The sequence below is a fragment of the Leopardus geoffroyi genome, chromosome B2 (assembly GCF_018350155.1).
Source record: "Leopardus geoffroyi isolate Oge1 chromosome B2, O.geoffroyi_Oge1_pat1.0, whole genome shotgun sequence".
In the NCBI taxonomy this organism is placed as follows: domain Eukaryota; kingdom Metazoa; phylum Chordata; class Mammalia; order Carnivora; family Felidae; genus Leopardus; species Leopardus geoffroyi.
In genome coordinates this window covers 105056428-105076387 of record NC_059332.1, presented here as the reverse complement: position 1 = coordinate 105076387, position 19960 = coordinate 105056428, and the positions used below count along the sequence as shown (strand labels likewise).

Below are 19960 nucleotides of genomic sequence, written 5' to 3'. Positions count from 1 at the left end.
GTTGTTTTTTTTTTTTTTGTTTTTTTTTTCAACGTTTATTTATTTTTGGGACAGAGAGAGACAGAGCATGAACGGGGAAGGGCAGAGAGAGAGGGAGACACAGAATCGGAAACAGGCTCCAGGCTCTGAGCCATCAGCCCAGAGCCCGACGCGGGGCTCAAACTCACAGACCGCGAGATCGTGACCTGGCTGAAGTCGGACGCTTAACCAACTGCGCCACCCAGGCGCCCCGGGACATTGGGTTTGATTAGGAGAATGTCTCTGCCTCAGAACAATTTCAGGGCAAGACGGAGGCAGCAGATTTGTTGTAGTGGATTGAGGAGTCAGCAGGAGGTGAGTCACCATGTGATTATTCCAAGATGGTTCTTGGAATTTGACTGTGAATGGAAAGAAACAAAAGATACTTGGTGTAAAGATACTGGGTGGCTGTTGCTCTTTTATTTTTCTTTTTTTAAGAATGCAGGCATTTGAAGCTATAGGAGACAGGAAATGACCGAGGAAGCAAGGCTCTGAGGAGGTAGAAGGGGTTGGGATCCAGATCAAAACAGTCTGACTCTGAACTGCACAAAAACTACCCTATCCCCTGAGAAGAGAGTAACGAAAGCGAGAGGGCTCATGGTTGGGGATGGGATTGGACACGTTAGGGGAAGACCTTGATAGAGCTCATGAACTGTGGCCTCAATCTTCCCTGTGAAGCAAGATTCAGAGTGTTGGTGGAGGTGGAGGTGGAGGTGGAGGGAAGCCAGATGAGAGTACCTTCTGCTCGAAGCCATGGCCCATCCTCTCCCATTCACACCCAGAAATAGAAAATAGCCCAGCCTTCGGGTTGAACGATCATACACATGCCAGGGGAGAAAATACAGATCACCTTGACCTCTGTGCTCTAGTGAACAATTCTCTACCCTCCCACCAACACAAGGGGGATAACATCCTGAGTGGAGGCACTTACCTGAGACTCAACCTGGATCACAAACAGGATTTCCTATGTCTCGGGAGGAAAGAGAGACATTTGGTTCCAGGCCTTTTAGAGAGCTCTATCATGCAGCCAATAGATGTGTGTCCACAAAGTTTGCCTCAGCTACTCCAGCATTTGGCAACACAGAAATGACCCTTTAGGAAAGCCACAGAAAGCCCCAAAACCAGACTACCAAGACTTGTAAGGTGATTTTCCCAAAGATGTAAAAGAAATGACATTGTTTCCCTTTGGAAAAGATTTTCCAAGGGTTCGTAGAGAATCTTGTGAAAAGCTAACATAAATGCCACTGTTGGGAGGAAAAACACCCCAGGGAAAGAAGCACAAAAACTGAACCTAATAAGTAAAAGTGTCCACTGACATAATTTTTATTGCTGCAGAGACACTTAAAACCGACAGGAAGAAGAAAATGCCCTCCCCCACCGTCAGCAGTTCCTGAAAACTGTAACCTGTGACTATTCTGTGGCTGCCTAAGGCATTTCAGATGGTCAGGAAAACCTCCAGGTCTAAACAATACACTTTTCAACCCCCTTTCTTTTAAGCTTTCTGAACACCTGCTGGGTTGAGTCCCTCATGAGGATGTCAAATCTAAATGAATGAATGGGGCAGGGGGAGGAACTGCAAAACTAGTTACTTGAGTTTAGACAGATCAAGAAGCAATTCTTTGCCAAGAATTCAACCACTCTAGGCCCAGTAGTTGATTAAGATGGTGTTTCTGTGCATGGATTGGGCCAGCTGTCTCTTGGCAAGGATTTGTACTCTAATCTAAAGTTAAATATAGTTGAACATAGTTGAACTACAATAATATGTCTGGTGGCTCCTTCTAGAGAAAGAAGTATTTGCAGTAGATTTGGCTTGGAAGCAGGGAGAAATCCATGCAACAACTCAGAAAGTTCTTTTCAGTTCTGGGATAGTGGACTTTATAGAAAAAGCTATAAAGATAAAAGTTTAGGACCAAATATGGTCTTGGAGATATCTAAAGTATCCTACTTTTTACTGAGACCTGAAAGGTTGATAATGTCATGAAAAAGACCCCAGGGAAGAGCAAATTGAATACATAAATACTAGCATATGGAATTGCTTATTCTGATACAGACACAGGCATGTTCTAGTTCCCACTACCTCATCAGGGGCCTTATTCTTATCACTTATCTACCTTCACCCTCCACTTGGCTCCTCCTCATAAGCCTAAAAATATATTCAAGACTCTCCCATCCTAGGAAAAACATTCTCTTAACACTGCTTCCCTTCTTCTACTGGCAAACTTTGAGAAAGCATGATGTAGCGGGAAAATGTTCTATGGCCTGAATGTTTGCCTCCCTCTAAATTTCATACGTTAAAGACCTAATCCCCAGTGTGATGGTATTTGGAAGTGGGACCTTTGGGATGTGACTGGGGTTAGATTAGGTCTTGAGAGTAGGGCCCTCGTGATGGGGTTAGTGCTCTTAGAAAAAGAGAAAGAGGCCCAAGATCTCTTTCCTCCCCTTCCATGTGAGGATATGGCCATCAACAAACCAAAGAGAGGGTCCTCGCCAGACACGGGATTTGCTGGCATCTTGATCTTGAATATCCCAGCCTCCAGAACTGTGAGAAATAAATGTTTGTTGTTATTTAAGCCACCAAGTCTGTGGAATTTTGTTCCAGCAGCCCTAATTGTCTAAGAAAGAGAGCCAGTTTTGAAAGCGTATAATTCTATGTTGAAATGTTTGCCAGTGCTTACCTTAAATCTCTCGATTCTGACTCTTCTATTGTGTTTCAGCTGACTATTGATCATAAGTCTCTTTGATTCCTCTCCAGCTCCTCTTCCTTCCCCAAATTTTGATATATGCAGGCTCTGTGGTTTGCACTTCTCTTGAGGCCGATGTTTCCCTGTGTAGAACAATCTGACACAGAAAATGTCACCTCTCTACCCTTTCGCCAATCTGCTCCTATTCCCTACTCTACTTATATGTCCCAGAAGCATATATTTGGTGTGTTCAAAAAGCCAGCTCATTATTTCCTCTCACTCCCTGTAAAACCTCTTTTTCCTCCAACATTCCTAAATCCTAGTTAATGGTCCCATTGTTAAAACTAAAAGCCTCCTGTTAATTTCTGACTCCTCCCTCCCTTTTACTTCGCACATTGAATCTGTTGCCAAATTCTTATAATCCTACATCCTAAACTCCTCTTGATCTTTCTTTTGCCCTCAGTCCAGGGCCTCATCTGTTCTCCTTAAGTTGCTTCCTGATGTGATTTTTAATTTCTATTTCACTCTCCACTCTGGAATCAAGTGATCTCTATAATACACCATACAGCCACACTGCAAACTTCTCAGTTTTCCTGTCTGCAAGATAGAGCTTCTAGTACATACTATACTCCTTATCCATCCAGTGAAGACCAACTCAATCTCTCCTACTCGGTGAAGACTATCCTAAGTGACCCATCTCCCCACCCCACCACTGGACCAAATGAGTTGCCCACTAATTTCTGGTCTCTTTAGTACCTTTTACATGTCTCTACACTATATGCTGAGTATTTGCCTACATGTCTTTCTTCCCAACTAGCCTGTGAGTTCTTCTTTGGCAAAGAGCACATCTTTTTTTACCTTTGTATTCCCAGCACCTGGCACAGTTCCTGACAATCAATACTTCTTAATATTTTTTGAGTGGCAAATATAGAGTGAATGAGTGAATGAATGAATGAATGAAATGGTAATTTATAGGTCTTATTGGCCCATTTTGGAAGATTGTTCTCCATTTTATCTTCATGTGACCTTCTATTGCTAACGTCAAGCTTTTAGGGGAAAGTTCTCTGAAATACTGTATAAAACACACGGAATGCATCTGTCATACAGACTCCTTTGACCCTGAGGATACCTAGGGTGCCTTGACTCATCAAGCTAGGAACTGTGGACTCTGCTTTGCTCAAGAAGGTAAGATTAGGGGCGCCTGGGTGGCGCAGTCGGTTAAGCGTCCGACTTCAGCCAGGTCACGATCTCACGGTCCGGGAGTTCGAGCCCCGCGTCGGGCTCTGGGCTGATGGCTCAGAGCCTGGAGCCTGTTTCCGATTCTGTGTCTCCCTCTCTCTCTGCCCCTCCCCCGTTCGTGCTCTGTCTCTCTCTGTCCCAAAAATAAATAAACGTTGAAAAAAAAAAAAAAAAAAAAAAAAAAAAATTTAAAAAAAAAAAAAAAAAAAAAAAAAAGAAGGTAAGATTAGGCTGGAGACCATAACGTCACTGCACCTTTGCTCTGCCCCTTAATTTTCTGGTGTAACCAGAGTCTCCATGACAAAAGGGTAAATAAATGTTGGTTATTCTACTTGTCCTTTGGCTCCCTCCAGGGCTCATGGTCCTCAAGGCATATGCTCTAAAATTAAAAACCATATGGGCTATAATAGAATGAATGTGCACACATTATCCAAAGAGATTTTATTCACCCTCATAGGTAAATTGAAATAATCTTAAAAGAGCCACAGTAAAAGTGCTCGTTGTATTACCAAGTCATGCTAAATAATACCTACACCTGTTGTCTATATATCTCTTGAATCAAGTTCGCTTCCCTATACACTGCCACTGCCTTTGCTTTCATCCTTATCACCACAGCAGTGATTTTCTCATCCTGCAATCCCTGGAAACCAACCACTATTTTCTTCATTATGTTATGTGTGAGAGTAGTATTGTAGTTATTCAGGATATTATCATATCTTGACAGATATATGTTAAAAATTTTTGGAAAAACATGACATATTTGTGTTTTTCTTTAATTCACAAAAGCATTAATCAAATGGCAAAATATTAATTGTAGATGTCTGCACAGGCTATTCATTTGTAATAACTAAAAAATAAAAACAATCAAATGTCTACCTGTAGAGGGCTGATTGAATGAACTATTTCCACATAATGGAGTACTATACTGCCATAAAAAAGAAATGAGTAATATCTTTTTTATTGTATGGCATGATGACTTCTAGAATATATTGTCAAGTAATAAAAAGGAAAGTAGAAAAAAGTGTACATATATATTTTTTAATAGGCTAAATCAAAAACATTTTTTAAAAGGGTACCACTGAGAGAGAGAACAGTATGAAAACAATAAGGATAAAAGCTAGATTTCTCAAAATATACCTTTGGGGGTGATTTAGTTTTGTTACCATGTAATTACTTTACATAATAATTAAACATTTTAAATTAAGAGCAGTTCTTAACAAATGAAAGCAAAATTAAATAAATGAATGTAACTACATATTGAATTCGTGGCATAGAGAGAACTAATTCAGACAACTTTAAACACAGTAATTTGATTGTACAACCTTAAAGGATATACCTTAAGGACAAAAAGGAGCAGAAAAACAATAAAAATAAAAATCCTAAACTTCTCTCAGAAATCAAATTGTCTATGGCAGCGTTGGTGTCGTTATTTTGAGTCTTTTGGGTATGTATTGTGGTATAAAGAAATGGAGAGGCACCTGGGTGGCTCAGTGGGTTAAGCACCCAACTCTTGATTTTGGCTCAGGTCATGACCTCACAGTTCGTGAGTTGAAGCCACACATCAGGCTCTGAGCTAACAGCACAGACCTGCTTAGGATTCTCTCTCTCTCCCTCTCTCTGCCCCTTCCCCACTCATGTGTGCTCTCTCTCTCTAAAAACAAAAACAAACAAACAAAAAAACTTAAAAGAAATGTAGTAACAATGTGGTTATTAGGACTTGGGGTTTTGGAAATGAGGAAAAAGAGACAAAAGGTCAGTTAGATAGAGTTAAATTTAATTTTTAAAAAGCACTGTAGTCCAGAATTTGAATAGAAAACTATCAGTATATTCTTATTTAAAAAAATCCAGATATGATACCAAAAACACAGGCAATAAAAAATAATAAATTGTAGCACATCAAAATTAAAAACTATGTGCATGAAAGGACACAACAGGGGTACCTGGGTGGCTCAGTTGGTTAAGCGTCTGACTCTTGATTTCAGCTCAGGTCATGATCTCACAGTTCGTGAGTTCAAGCCCCAACTCAGGCTCTGTGCTAACAGTGTGGGGCCTGCCTGGGATTCTCTCTCTCCCTCTCTCTCTGCTCCCACCCCCCCGAAATGAATATATAAACTTTAAAAATATGTATTTAAAAAGGACACAACTAACAGAATGAAAAGGCACCCTATGGAATAGTACAAAATATTTGCAAATAATATATCTGATAAGGGGTTAACATCCAGAATATATGAAGAACTCCTACAGTTCAACACCAAAAAATAAACAACTCAATGAAAAAAGTAGGCAAATAACTTGAACATTTTTCCATAAAGGATATACAAATGGCCACATGAAAAGATGCTCAACATCAAACCATTAGGGGAATGCAAATTAAAACTGCAATGAGATAACCACCTCACACTCATTAGGATGGCTATTACAAAACAAAAACAAAAAAGCAAAAAACAAAACAAAACAGAAAATGATAAGTATGTTGAAGAGTCAAGAAATTAGAATCTTTGTGCATGCACTGTTAGTGGGACTATGAAATGGTGCAGCCCCATGGAAAACAGTGTGGTGATTCTTCAAAAAGTTAAAAATTGAACTAAAAATATGATTCAGCAAATCCATTTCTGGGTTCACACCCAAAAGAATCAAAAGCAGGACTTTCAAAAAGATATATCTGTACATCCATGTTCGCAGCAGCATTATTCACAATAACCAAAAAGTAGAAACAGCTCAAGTGTTCATCAAAGGATAAATGAATAAACAAAATGTGATATATACTTATAATGGAATATTATTCAGCCTTAAAAAGGAAGGAAATTCTGACAGAAGCTACAACATGGATGAACCTTCCATGAGGTACCTAGAGTAGTCAAATGCATAGAAACAGAAAATAGAATGGCGGTTGCCAGGGGCTGGGGAAAGGGGGCTTGGGGAGTCATTGTTTAATGAGTATGGAGTTTTGGTTCTGCAAGATGCTGAAAGTTCTGGAGATGGATGGTGGTGATGGTTACACAACATTGTGAAATACTTAGTACTACTAAGTACGCTTAGTAATGGTTAAGATGGTAAATTTTATGTTATGTATATTTTAACCACAATTAAAATTTTTCTAAGCAACGAATCAAATGACTAAAATAAAGAACAGATATTTTATTTTTTAATGTTTATTTATTTATGTTGAGAGAGAGAAAGAGAGAGAGAGAGAGAGAGAGAGAGAGTGAGCATGGGGGAGGGAAAGAGAGAGAGAGGGAGAGAATACCAAGCAGGCTCTGCACCACCAGCACAGAGCCTGATGAGGGATTTGAACTCATGAACCATGAGATCATGACCTGAGCCAAAATCAAGAGCCAGACACTCAACTGACTGAGCCACCCAGGTGCCCTGAGAATTTATATTTTAAAAAGACATTTAAGGGGCACACCAATTTTATAGTATATGGACCTTATTTGAATCCCAATTCAAACAAGTAATACTTTCATGAGGCAGGTAGGAACTCAAATACTGACTGGATACTTGATGATATTAAGAAATTATTGTTTTTTAAGTGTGATAAGGATATTGAGGACTTCGCTTTTTGGAGTAGTTTTTGTTTTAATTGAGACTTTGGTTTTATAGAGCAGTTTTAGGTTCACAGCAAAATTGGGGGAGAAGGTACAGAACTTTTCCCTTTATCCCTTGCCCCTACCCATGCACAGCTTTCCCCATTACCAACATTCTCCACCAGAGTGGTATGTGTTACAACTCACAAAGCTATACTGACACATCATAATCACGCAGAGTCTGTAGTTCACATAATGGTTCACTCTTGGTGGTGTACATTCTGTGGATGTTTTACGTATTCTTTTCTAAAATATATACTTTACAGAAGGAATTGTATGACATTTGGGATGTGTCTCAACATAATCTGGGAATGGAGGGAAGTGTGTTGGAGAGTAGATAAGATTGGTAATGAGTTGATAATTGTTGAAACTGACAAGAGGCTTCCTTACATTATTTTCTCTACTTATGTTTATTCTTGAAATTTCCCATAATAAACACTTTTTTAAAATGTTTACAATTCTGAAATCTATGTTTATAGTGGTTCATTACACAGAGAAACACATTTCTCTGTGTTTATAATATCTACTTTAAAATATTACTAATATTTTATATAATATCTACTTTAAAATCATAATATCTACTTTAAAAATCCTTCACCAGAATGATCCATCTATATCCAGTGGTATCACCAATTTCCTTACTACCTCTCCATTGTCTATAGGGCTAAGTGTAAGTTCCCTATGATGACAAATGAAGCCCTCGGTGACCAGCCCTCTGCTTTGCTGTCCAGCCTGCATTCAGGGCAATGCTAAAGTAATTCGGTTCCTAAATACACAATGTTGTTCGTGCCTCTGTGCCTTTTCACATGGTCTTCCTTGTTCCTGGAATGCTCTTCCCCTGCTTGTACACCTGACAAACAATTCATCTTCCAAAAACCTCTTCAGGACTCATGTTCTCTAAAACCTTCCTTTATCATCTCTCACAACTCTTTAGTCAGTTTATATCTTGCTTCATTCCATAAATATCCGATGCAGCTCCCAGAAAAATTATCACTCTACTATTTCTCGGACATGTATAAACATTAATAATCTTCACACAAATTTCATTGCATTATAGTTATTTGATTATGGGGTTGCCCCCCTCACTAGACTATGATAGTATAATGGATGCTTGATAAATATTTATTAAATCAAACTGGCTCCTGCTTCAAAAACTTTTGGGTGACATTGCAAAGAGAAGGCAAGGCTAAAATGAACAAAACCTATTCAATAGTTAGAATATTGCTTTTCATACTCTACATCAATAGAGAAAACAAAATAGTCACAAGAACTGATTAAATAGATAACAAAAGATCTTGTTTCATCTCAGGACACAAAAAAATTCTTCTCAAAGAGCAAATCACTAAGAGTCCAGTCATATTTTTAATGATTATTTAAGTGATTATTTTAATCGCTTCAGAAAACACGGAAAAATCTTAAGCAGAAGTTAATAAGTAGATATTCCTCTCTGTAGATGTGAGAACCTTATTTGGAGGACACCTGAAAGAGAATTTGGCACTCCAAAAGATGTAAAGCACCAATTAGTAACATTGGTAACATTTGCAGATTCTCACCATACATTTTAATGATTATTTTAGTAATTCTCCTGTTTCTCTTTTCTTGTTAAGTTTTACTTTTTAAAAGTGTATTCACACAAACAATTTAAAGAGCCAGATAAGAATATAAATCATTTCCGGGGCGCCTGGGTGGCGCAGTCGGTTAAGCGTCCGACTTCGGCCAGGTCACGATCTCGCGGTCCGTGAGTTCGAGCCCCGCGTCAGGCTCTGGGCTGATGACTCGGAGCCTGGAGCCTGTTTCCGATTCTGTGTCTCCCTCTCTCTCTGCCCCTCCCCCGTTCATGCTCTGTCTCTCTCTGTCCCAAAAATAAATAAACGTTGAAAAAAAAAATTAAAAAAAAAAAAAAAGAATATAAATCATTTCCTACCACTCCTTGACCTTCACCAGTCCTGCTTTCCACCATTTCCTGCTTCATATCAGCACCTCCTTTCTACTCTTGTCAACCGGTTCTTCTGGAATCTACTTCATTTTTGTCCATAATATGCTTATATAAGCTCTTTCTTGATTTTTCAGCTTAAGGCACCATTTTTTTTAAATTTCCAGATAGAAATGCAAGGCCTTCTCACACCCAGCCTTCATCCTAACCACACACATATACAAACTTCCTGACCCTCTTCCCTCCTATTATGTGGAATTGGACTTAGACCAGTATTCTGAGGTTCCACTACCATGACTGTGTAAACACTATAGACCACTGGACCATGTAGCATACCAAGAGTAGATTTCCCTGGAGTTAACGATAGAATCATTTTCACATTTTCTGAGCTTTCTCTATTCTTATCACTAGTCTTCAAACTCTTCCCCCATTTGAATATATCTTCTCTCAATATTATTCAGTACATTAACTTTTCTATCAATGTATCTTCTTAAAGAAGTCTCAAGCCTTCTGATGTTGTCTCCCTACTTAGCTGTTGCAGTGGGGGGGAAAAAACTGACTCAAAATTTAAACTGAGATTTTAATATTGCTGAGAACTGCACACAGGAAGGAAGGAGAGGTTCTCCCCAGCCAGTGGCTGGGCATATTCAAATTCCATTTCCTTAACCCATCAAAATTATAGCTCTTTTTACTCATGAGTACATTCTAAAACGCTCTTGAAAAATTGCCTCATGGCCAGCAGCAGAAGAGGAGCCTATGATGCTCAGGTGGAGAAAATGAGATGTAATGTCACTTAGGAACGTTAGGGAGGGTGGACCTTATAGTAGTCGAGTTACCAAATTTCAGTAGGCTATGTATTAGTTACTTTTTGCTGTGTAACCAATATCCTCAAAACTCAGCGACTTGTGACAACAATTTATTATCTCACAGTCTCTGTGGGCCATGAATTCAGGAACAGCTCAGCTGGGTGGTTCTGGTTCAGGGTTTCCCTCAAGGCTGCAATCAGGACATCAGTTAAGTCTGCAGCCGTATGAAGACTTGAGGATTTTACTCTAAGACAGGCCACACCCGTGGCTGTGGGCAGGAGGTTTTAGTTTCTCACCACAGGGGCCTCTCCAGGGGCTGCTTCATCATCCTCACAGCCTGGCCGTGAATTCCATCAAAAGAGCAGTCCAGGAGAGAGTGAGAGAAAGGAGGCTGCAACACCTTTTACGGTCCATTCTCTGAAGGCACATATCATCCTTTCCACTTTTTCCTATTCTTCAGAAGTGAGTCAGTAAGTCCAGCATACAACCAGGGGAGAGAATTCATCTCTACCTCTTGATGGTAGGCATGTCACAGAATCTGGGGATCCATTGTAAAGCCACCACACATTATTTGAAAGAGGTTGCAGTGATTTTTTTTAGCGAAATATTAAAAACTCATAATTTTGTCAAAAATTTGACTTTCTCCCTGTCTAACCCTTGACTAACCCACCCGGGGCTAATCTTGTTATGGAGGGCTGAATTGCCATCATATTTTTTTTGGTCTATTTATTTATTTTGAGGCAGGGGGAGGGACAGAGAGAGAGGGAGAGAGAGAATCCCACGCAGGCTCCGTGTGGTCAGCACAGAGCCCAATCTCACAAGGCATAGCTCAATCTCACAAGGACACCTAAACCCAGTGTTCCAAAATTGCACCATGATGCACTTTATTCTGGGTTTGTATCCTTCCACTGTACTGATCACTCGATGGAACTCTTCAATCTAGAAATGCGTGTCCTTTCATCTGGGGAAAACATATTGAATTATTTCTTTGGTGATATCTTATTCTATCCTACCTCTTTCTCCTGTTTCTCCTAGAATCTTATTAGTAGGATGACAGATATCTTAGACTAGTTTTCTAATTTTTTTCTTACTTTTCTCTCTTGTCCATCTCTTTATCTCCATCCATACTTCCTGTGAGATTTCCTCCAAGTCTATCTTCCAATCCTTGTACTGAATTTTTAATTTCTGCTGTCATGTTAATCTCCAAGAACTCTTTTGTTCTCCAATTGTTTTCTTAATACCATTCTATTCTCATTTCATACATGTAATATCTCCTCTTATATCTCTAAAATCATTATGGTAAGGTTTTTTTAAGTTTTCTAAAAAATATAATTTCTGCTTCTTCTAAGTAGACTTTTCTCTTTGTTTTTTGACTTCGGTCTTTCATACTTTTTTCAAATCTCTGGAGATCCTTGGTTATCCTCTCAAATTGGATAAAATATGAACTTTGGGAGAGTTTGGAGGTTATGGACTACAACATAGGATAATAACTGGGGGGGGGCGGGGGCACTTAAATGTGAATCTTAAAATGTGTTGTTTTATTGAAATATCTTTTCTTGGGCAGTAAGATTTGCTAGATACAGATCCTCTGACCTACTGCCTAGAGAATAAAGGCCTGAATGCCAGTATTCTGGAAACCAGGTTGGGTAAGAAGCCTAGGGGGGAAAAAAAAATTCGGTATGTACATTTTAGCTTAATTCCCATTTGCTCAATATACTGACTCTGCCTTCAACTAGCCTAGTGTTCCCCAGTTCAGAAATCTCTTCTAGGGGCATCTGGGTAGTTCAGTTGGTTGAGCATCTGAATCTTGATTTCAACTCTCCTGGTTTGTGGGTTTGAGCCCTGTATCAGGCTCTGGGCCAGCAACAGAGCCTACTTCAGATCCTCTGTCTCCCTCTTTCTCTGGCTCTCCCCAGCTCACACTTTCTCCCAAAAGTAAATAAACATTTTCTTAAATAAATAAATAAACATAGAAATTAATAGAAAAAAATCTGCTCAAAAAACTGTATCTAGAGATTGAAATTGCCATCTTTTTCTAGGTTACAGAGAAGCAGTTGTCCAGCCACTTGGAATGGGGAGAGAGATCTGAGGGACCAATTCTTAAAGAAGCTTTCAACCAATGCTGTTTTTTGCCCCCACCACCAGAGGTGACTGGTGCTGCTAATTCCTGACCTTTTTTTTTTTTTTTTTGACAAATTCCATGGTAAAAATCATTTCATTTCTTTTTTTTTTTAATTTTTAAAAAATGTTTATTTATTTTCAAGAGAGAGACAGAGCGCAATCATGGGAGGGGCAGAGAGAAAGGGAGACAGAATCTGAAGCAGGCTCCAGGCTCTGGGCTGTTAGCACAGAGCCCAATGCGGGGCTTGAACTCATGAACTGTGAGATCATGACCTGAGCCGAAGTCAGACACTTAACCAACTGAGCCACCCAGGCACCCCAAAATCATTTCATTTCTTATCTTTCTCAAGTTCTGGCTTGGGATTTAGATTTTTCAGGTCCATTAGGAAAATTGCCATTTACCATCTGCTTTCTAACTTCTAAAAATTGTGTTACTTTCTTCTCTCCTGTTCTCCATTTGCTTTCTGATGTAAAAAAAGATCTCTATACTTTTGTTTTATTGTGGTGGAATACGTACTTTCAAACCAACAATTTTAACCAGAAGTACCTCTTTCAGTTGTCTTTCACTGCCAATAATCATATTTACCAAGCATTGATTTTAATAAGTGTAAATTGTTCAACCTCAAGTTGGAGTGAGAACATAGAGGTCCTGTAATAAAGGTTTAGATTTTAGGAAAATAAAAAACTTTGATAGAAGAGCTTCCTTGTGTATCTGCAGGGAGAGATAGGCAGTTTCTTTTTTTTTTTTTTTTTTTAATTTTTTTTTTTCAACGTTTATTTATTCTTGGGACAGAGAATGAGCGGGGGAGGGGCAGAGAGAGAGGGAGACACAGAATCGGAAACAGGCTCCAGGCTCCGAGCCATCAGCCCAGAGCCCGACGCGGGGCTCGAACTCACGGACCGCGAGATCGTGACCTGGCTGAAGTCGGACGCTTAACCGACTGCGCCACCCAGGCGCCCCAGGCAGTTTCTAGCTGGGATAGATGTGATTATGAGGCTGGAAAATTGTGGAATTCTGTTGGTATTAACAGTGGCAAACAGATTTAAAGTTAAAGAATGTGAACTCATTTAACGTTAGTCTTCTTAGGGGCACCTGGGTGACTCAGTTGGTTAAGCATCCGACTTCAGCTCAGGTCATGATCTCAAGGTTTGTGAATTTGAGCCCCACATTGGACTTTGTGCTGACAGCTCAGAGCCTAAAGCCTGCTTCTGATTCTGTGTCTCCCTCTCTCTGCCCCTCCCCCACTCACACTCTGTCTATCTCTCTCACTCTCTCTCGAAAGTAAACAAACATAAAAAAAATAAAAAATAAAGTTAGTCTTCTTGGACTGCATATGAATTGAATAGGAACAATCATCTCATCAAGAAATGTTGAGCAGAGGGGCGCCTGGGTGGCGCAGTCGGTTAAGCGTCCGACTTCAGCCAGGTCACGATCTCGCGGTCTGTGAGTTCGAGCCCAGCGTCAGGCTCTGGGCTGATGGCTCAGAGCCTGGAGCCTGTTTCCGATTCTGTGTCTCCCTCTCTCTCTGCCCCTCCCCCGTTCATGCTCTGTCTCTCTCTGTCCCCAAAATAAATAAACGTTGAAAAAAAAAAAAATTAAAAAAAAAAAAAAAGAAATGTTGAGCAGAGCTGGGAGCTGAGAAAGGATTTAAGATTATTTTGATTTTTGAGAGGAAAAATAATCTGGTTTTGATTTTATGCGCTGCCCTCTCTCCAAGCGTTTTTAAGTACCTTTAAAGATGCCTAGACAGATGACGATCTTGTCTCTATGAAATAAAGTGTCATTTAATGAATCCAGAATGTATCCATCTATTTGTTTGGCCACTGAAATAAGTTGCCCTACAGCTTGACCATGTCTCAGACTTGAGTTTATTCAAGCTGCTATTTTTGGACAGACCATGTGATTTAAGAATACTATGAAGTAAGCCAAACAACAGTTGATTTTCCATCTGCCTCTCATTATCTAAGGTAATGTTTCCCAAACTGTGTTCTGTAGAACATCAGAAACCCAAATTGTTGATGCATACTCCTTGGAAACAAACAAACAAACAAACAAACAAACAAACTTTTGTCTATTAAGTTTTGTTTCTTTACTATATGTAAGTAAAATATTAAATATATTTATACAATTATTTTTCTTACTCTATAATCAGCCTTTAAGAAATGCAGTGCCAGAGTGCTTGGGTGGCTCAGTCAGTTAAGGTTCCAACTCTTGATTTCAGCTCAGGTTATGATCTCATGGTTCCTGAGATCAACCCCACGTCAGGCTCTGCCCTGACAGAGTGGAGCTTGCTTGGGATTCTCTCTCTCTCTCAATGTCTCTTTGCCCCTCCCCTGCTCATTCTCTCTCTCTCTCTCTCTCTCTCTCTCTCTCTATATATATATATATATATATATATATATAAACATTAAAAAAATAAAATGTTTTATCTCAATAAATTTTAAAAAATATTTGGTCTTTCTCAGTTGTTTTTATCAGTTGTGTTGCTATATTGTGACATTTGTAAGACATTCGGTTTTTTTTTTTTTTAAGTCTTCATAAGGCATAAAATCATGCTGAGGAGAGAAAACACAGTTCATATGACACAAAGAGGTATGTGACCAAGTGCTACAGTGAGTTTCAGAGATGAAGTCATTAAGAGTTCAGGGAAAGAAGTTATGTGGACGGATGTCATCGGGGAATGCTTTGAATAGAAAGCGTGATTTGAAAGAGGGCTTGAGGGCGCCTGGTGGCTCAGTTGGTTAAGCATCAGACTCTTGGTTTCATCTCAGGTCATGATCTCATGGTTTGTGAGTCTGAGCTCCATGTCAGGCTCTGGACTGCCAGTGCGGAGCCTGCTTGGGATTCTCTCTCTCTCCCTTTCTCTGCCCCTACTCTGAACTCTCTCTCTCTCTCTCTCAAAATAAATAACCCTAAAAAAAAAAAAAAAAAAAAGAAAGGAGGCTTGAAAGACAGAAAATTATGTGCATGTTCCTACATGTCTCACTAGTATGCCAAGAATGCAAGGCTATGATTGCTTTTTACCCAGGCCATTTCTCAGAGTGTGTTTGCAGCAAGCAGCATTGAGAGGTGAAATAGTTCCCCTCTTGGACAAAGAGCAGGCTTGATTACTATTTGTTATGCAATGGTGGTACCCCAAGCTCTGTGTTCTCTCAAGTAACATAATCCACTCAGTGTGATGGAATTTGGAGGTGATTAGGTCATAAGGGCAGAGAACTCATTAATGGGATTAGTGCCCTTATATAAGAGACTCCAGAGAGCTCCCTTGTGCCCTCTACCATGTGAGAAGACCCCTATCTATGAAACAGGAAATGGGCACCCACCCGACACGGAATTTGATGATATCTTAATCTTGGACTTCCCAGCCTCCAGAACTGTGAGAAATAAGTTTCTATTGCTCATAAGCCACCCAGTCTACAGTACTTATTCTCCAGTGACTAAGCTGTTAATCATGGTATTACAAAGACTCCCACACACAGTAGGTATCCTCAATATATGTTTGGATGTTTCTTGAATGACGGAAAATGAATATATTAAGAAGATGATGGTGACCATGAGGGGATTGGTTAATGAGGCCCAAAACTTGACAAGGAGAATTACTTTAAAGTGATTTGCAGAGTTTTAAAAGCAATTTGTAATTACACAATTTCTTTTGAGTATATAAGCTCATTTATCCCCATTATTAATAATCTTATCAAACCAAGTTTTCTTAAATTAATATTCTCCTAGCAAAAAGAAACGAAAAAAAACTATCAAAAACGTACTAAAGGCACCATAAAAGAACTCATGTACATACTCACACACACACACACACACACACACACACACACATGCATGCACACATGCACACATACTTTTCACCTGACTTTAATTCCACAGTAACATATGCTATCAAGTCTTGGGCATCATTTTTCTAATTCCAGGGCATCTATAGTCTTTTTTTTAAATGTTTTTTTAACCTTTTTATTTATTTTTGAGACAGAGACAGAGCATGAGCAGGGGAGGGGCAGAGAGAGAGGGAGACACAGAATCTGAAGCAGGCTCCAGGCTTTGAGCTGTCAGCACAGAGCCGGATGCGGGGCTCGACGCGGGGCTCGAACTCATGGACTATGAGATCCTGACCTGAGCCAAAGTCAGATGCTTAACCAACTGAGCCACCCAGGCGCCCCCAGGCCATCTATAGTCTAAAAGGGAGTATCACTTCCTCTTTTTGGAATCAGCATGTTCTTGCCTTCCATTGATTACCCCGGTGTATCCAATGGTCTTGCTCAGTAATCAATTGATTTAGGCTTTGTAGGGAATGTGTGAGGTGGTTATTCAGTTCATTTAGGGTAAAACCCAAAGCCCTTATTCTGGCCCAAATGCTTTTTATGATCTACTGGCTAACTTCTCACCCCTTCCAGTCTCTGCCCAAAGGTGACTTCTCAGTGAGGACAACAACTCTCTAAATTCCAGCATTTCTAATGCCTCTTTAGAGTGTTCTCCTTTTTCTTTTTTTCCTCACGGTATTCTTCTCTTCCTTACCTTCAATTATTTGCTTATTTATTATCGTTACTGTTTGTTATCTCTCTCTCCCCTTAGAATGTAAGCCTCACAAAGTCAGGGTCTTTGCTGTTGGTTCATTGATGTATCCCAAGTACCTAGTACATGCTGGAAGCAAAGCAGGCACTAAATAAATATTTGTTAGTCTAAATCAGTGAATAATAATGAAATCATAGAAATCAATAGGAAATATTTGCCAAAATCAATCAATATTTGCCCAAATATTAAAAAATGGGCAAAAGGCTTAAATAGGCATTTCATAAAAGAGGATATCCCAATGACTAGTAAACCTAGGAAAAGATGCCGAAAACCTTTCATGGTTAGGGAGATGACAATTAAACACACAGTGAGAAATACCATTACATACTCACTAGAGTGACAAACAATAAATAATTGGAAATACCAAGTGTGGCAGAGGTGAGAAGCAGTGGGAACCCTCATAGTAGCGTACATTGGTATAACACTTATGGCAAACATTTGATGTTATCTAGCAAACTGGAATATATACATGACCTCATGCTTTCATCTATTCCAGGAACACACCTTGAAGCAACACTTGCACATATCTACCAGAATTCAAATACAGGAACGGTCACTCCAGCATTGCTCACAAGCGCCGGAAATTAGGAGCAAACCAAATGTCCATCAGCAGTTAAACGGATAACCAGATTGTGGTATATTCAGGTAGTAGAATACTATCCAGCAATCAAGACAAATAAGTTGTTCTAGGCATACTATGGATGAGTCTATCAAATAAAAGCAAAAAAGATGATAAAACAATTCGTAGAGAACCAATTAGAAAGTGATTTCATTCATACAAAGTTCCAAAACAGACAAAAATAAACATTAATAATTTAGGAATGCGCACATAGGTGGTACAACTATAAATAAAAGTAAGGTAATGAGGGCGCCAGGGTGGCTTAGTTAAGCATCTGACTTCAGTTCAGGTAATGATCTCACAGTTCATGAATTCAAGTCCCACATCAGGCTCTCTGCCATCAGCACAGAGCTTGCTTCAGATCCTCTGTCCCCCTCTCTCTCTGCCCCTCCTCTGCTTGTTCTCTTTTCTCTCTCAAAACTAAATAAACTTAAAAAAAAAAAAAAAAAGTAAGGGAATGATCTCCCCCCGCACCCCCGACCGCCTGCCGCCCACATTTAGGCAGAGAGAGTTGACCCTGTGAAGTGACACTCGGGCAGGTGTTTTCTGTGTTGCTGGAGATGTCCTCTCTCTTTCCCCTCTGTGGCAGTTACGTAGATGTTTACTGTGTAATTATTTTTTTAAATGGACACAAATGTTTCATATACTCTTCTCTATGTTTGATAACCCACAATTTTTAAAATGACAATAAATTGCCCAATTTTATAGAGATTTCTTTCATTCAGAAGTTTTTCATGTTTTATTCCTTGTGGCAAAGGATCTTGATAGACAATACCCCTTTTTTGGTACAGGTCTCTTTCTTTAGATAAGAATATAATATCATCAGTTCCACAGCCCTTATATTGCAATCCACAGGAGATATTTCGTAAGGCGGCAATGAGGAGGAAGGGACAAAATAAGATCAACTACAGGCTTAGCTTTCAGGGCAGACCCAGTTTTGGACACATGGTAAGCACCCAATGGAAGCTTGCTGCTGACTAAATAGGCAGTGGCGGCTGGGGCTGACTCAGACAGGGAGTATTTCTCAATCTTTGTTTTAGGAAGAATTCTTTACAATAGGCCACCTGGTAGGTAAGATGTTGTGAAACTTAGGGTTCCCAGATGTTTTCCAGCCAGAGACATTTGTGGGGACATTGTGTAGACATCTGTCTACAAATGTAGACAGTTGTATATAATTCTGTTTGCAGATGCTCCCTCAGGACTTGCTTCTTTAGTTTGTAGAGCATTGATATTTTGATCTATGGCTTTGGATGGAGCAAAGAGATCATGCCTAATCTTATGAGGCTCTGTAAACTGTATCATCTTGCCTAACTCAATGCAGTGTGGAGTCATCTCTTAGAACAATATGGTTGTTTTGCAGCAAATATTATTAGCAGATGCTGTGTCTGAATCTCTTCTAAGCTGAAGCCTTTAGGGCAGCATAAAGCCAGGGTGATCATAAAGAATCAGTTGGTGAGCCAGCAAATAAATACAGTTGACCCGTGGACAACACAAATATGAACTGCACAGCTCCACTTGTACACAGATTTTTTCAGTACAGTATAATACAGTAAATGTATTTTCTCTTCCTTATGATTTTCTCACCTTATGATTTTCTTTAGATACAGTAAATAATACATGTAACATATAAAATGTGTGTTAATCAACTGTTTATGTTATCATGAATGCTTCCAGTCAACAATAGGCTATTCATACTTAAGTTTTAGGGGAGTCAAGGGTTATACATGGATTTTCAACTGTACGAGGGTCAGCGCTTTGAAGCCCCAATTGTTCAAGGATCAACTGTATACACCCAGTGGAGAAATGCTTTGTAAGCCCATGATGTGGCCTGTTTGTGGCTGGACTCCAAGGAGTAGTGTGTCCCACCAAATAGTGGTGACCATGTTCCCACCATGAAATAACTTCTGTGTCCTGATTCCCTATGTTTATTCAAAGTGGTCTCAGGTATCAAGAGTTGCCAAGTTCCTGGATGAGATGAAAAATAGTAGGGGTCACTAAGGACATCTGCATCTTTTCTGCTCACAAGGGCACATGGGCTAAAAAGGGACAAAACTGGCCCAGTAATAAGGACAACAGGTGGCCCCTCTGAACCACACTATCCAGACAGGCTCAGTCCACTAATTTTAGTTCTGCCTGCCATTGACTGTATGACCTTGGTCTAGTAATGTAACCACTCCACAATTCCTCACTTGTACGTGTGAGTGATGTGTTTTGTGGGTACCCTACAACGTTGTGAAAATGAACTGAAGAGAAAGATATAAAACTTCCTGTTGACTGCAAAGGCCTACACCATTGTAAGGGTTCTTTTTAATCTTTTCTAACTACACAGTTAACATTTATTATTCACTACAAAAAACATCCAAAGATCAAACAC

At 39.6% G+C, this 19960-nt stretch overlaps 2 long non-coding RNA genes across 2 annotated transcripts in view; both read left to right on the top strand.

Annotated features, from left to right (window-relative positions):
• LOC123608904 overlaps positions 1 to 19960 on the top strand; it is a 40652-nt gene that overhangs the window by 2670 nt on the left and 18022 nt on the right. The gene's annotated exons all lie outside the window — the stretch shown is intronic.
• On the top strand, positions 15291 to 17719 carry LOC123608906. Its single transcript, XR_006717510.1, has 2 exons — positions 15291 to 15864; positions 17464 to 17719. It is a non-coding gene; the product is annotated as an uncharacterized LOC123608906 (long non-coding RNA).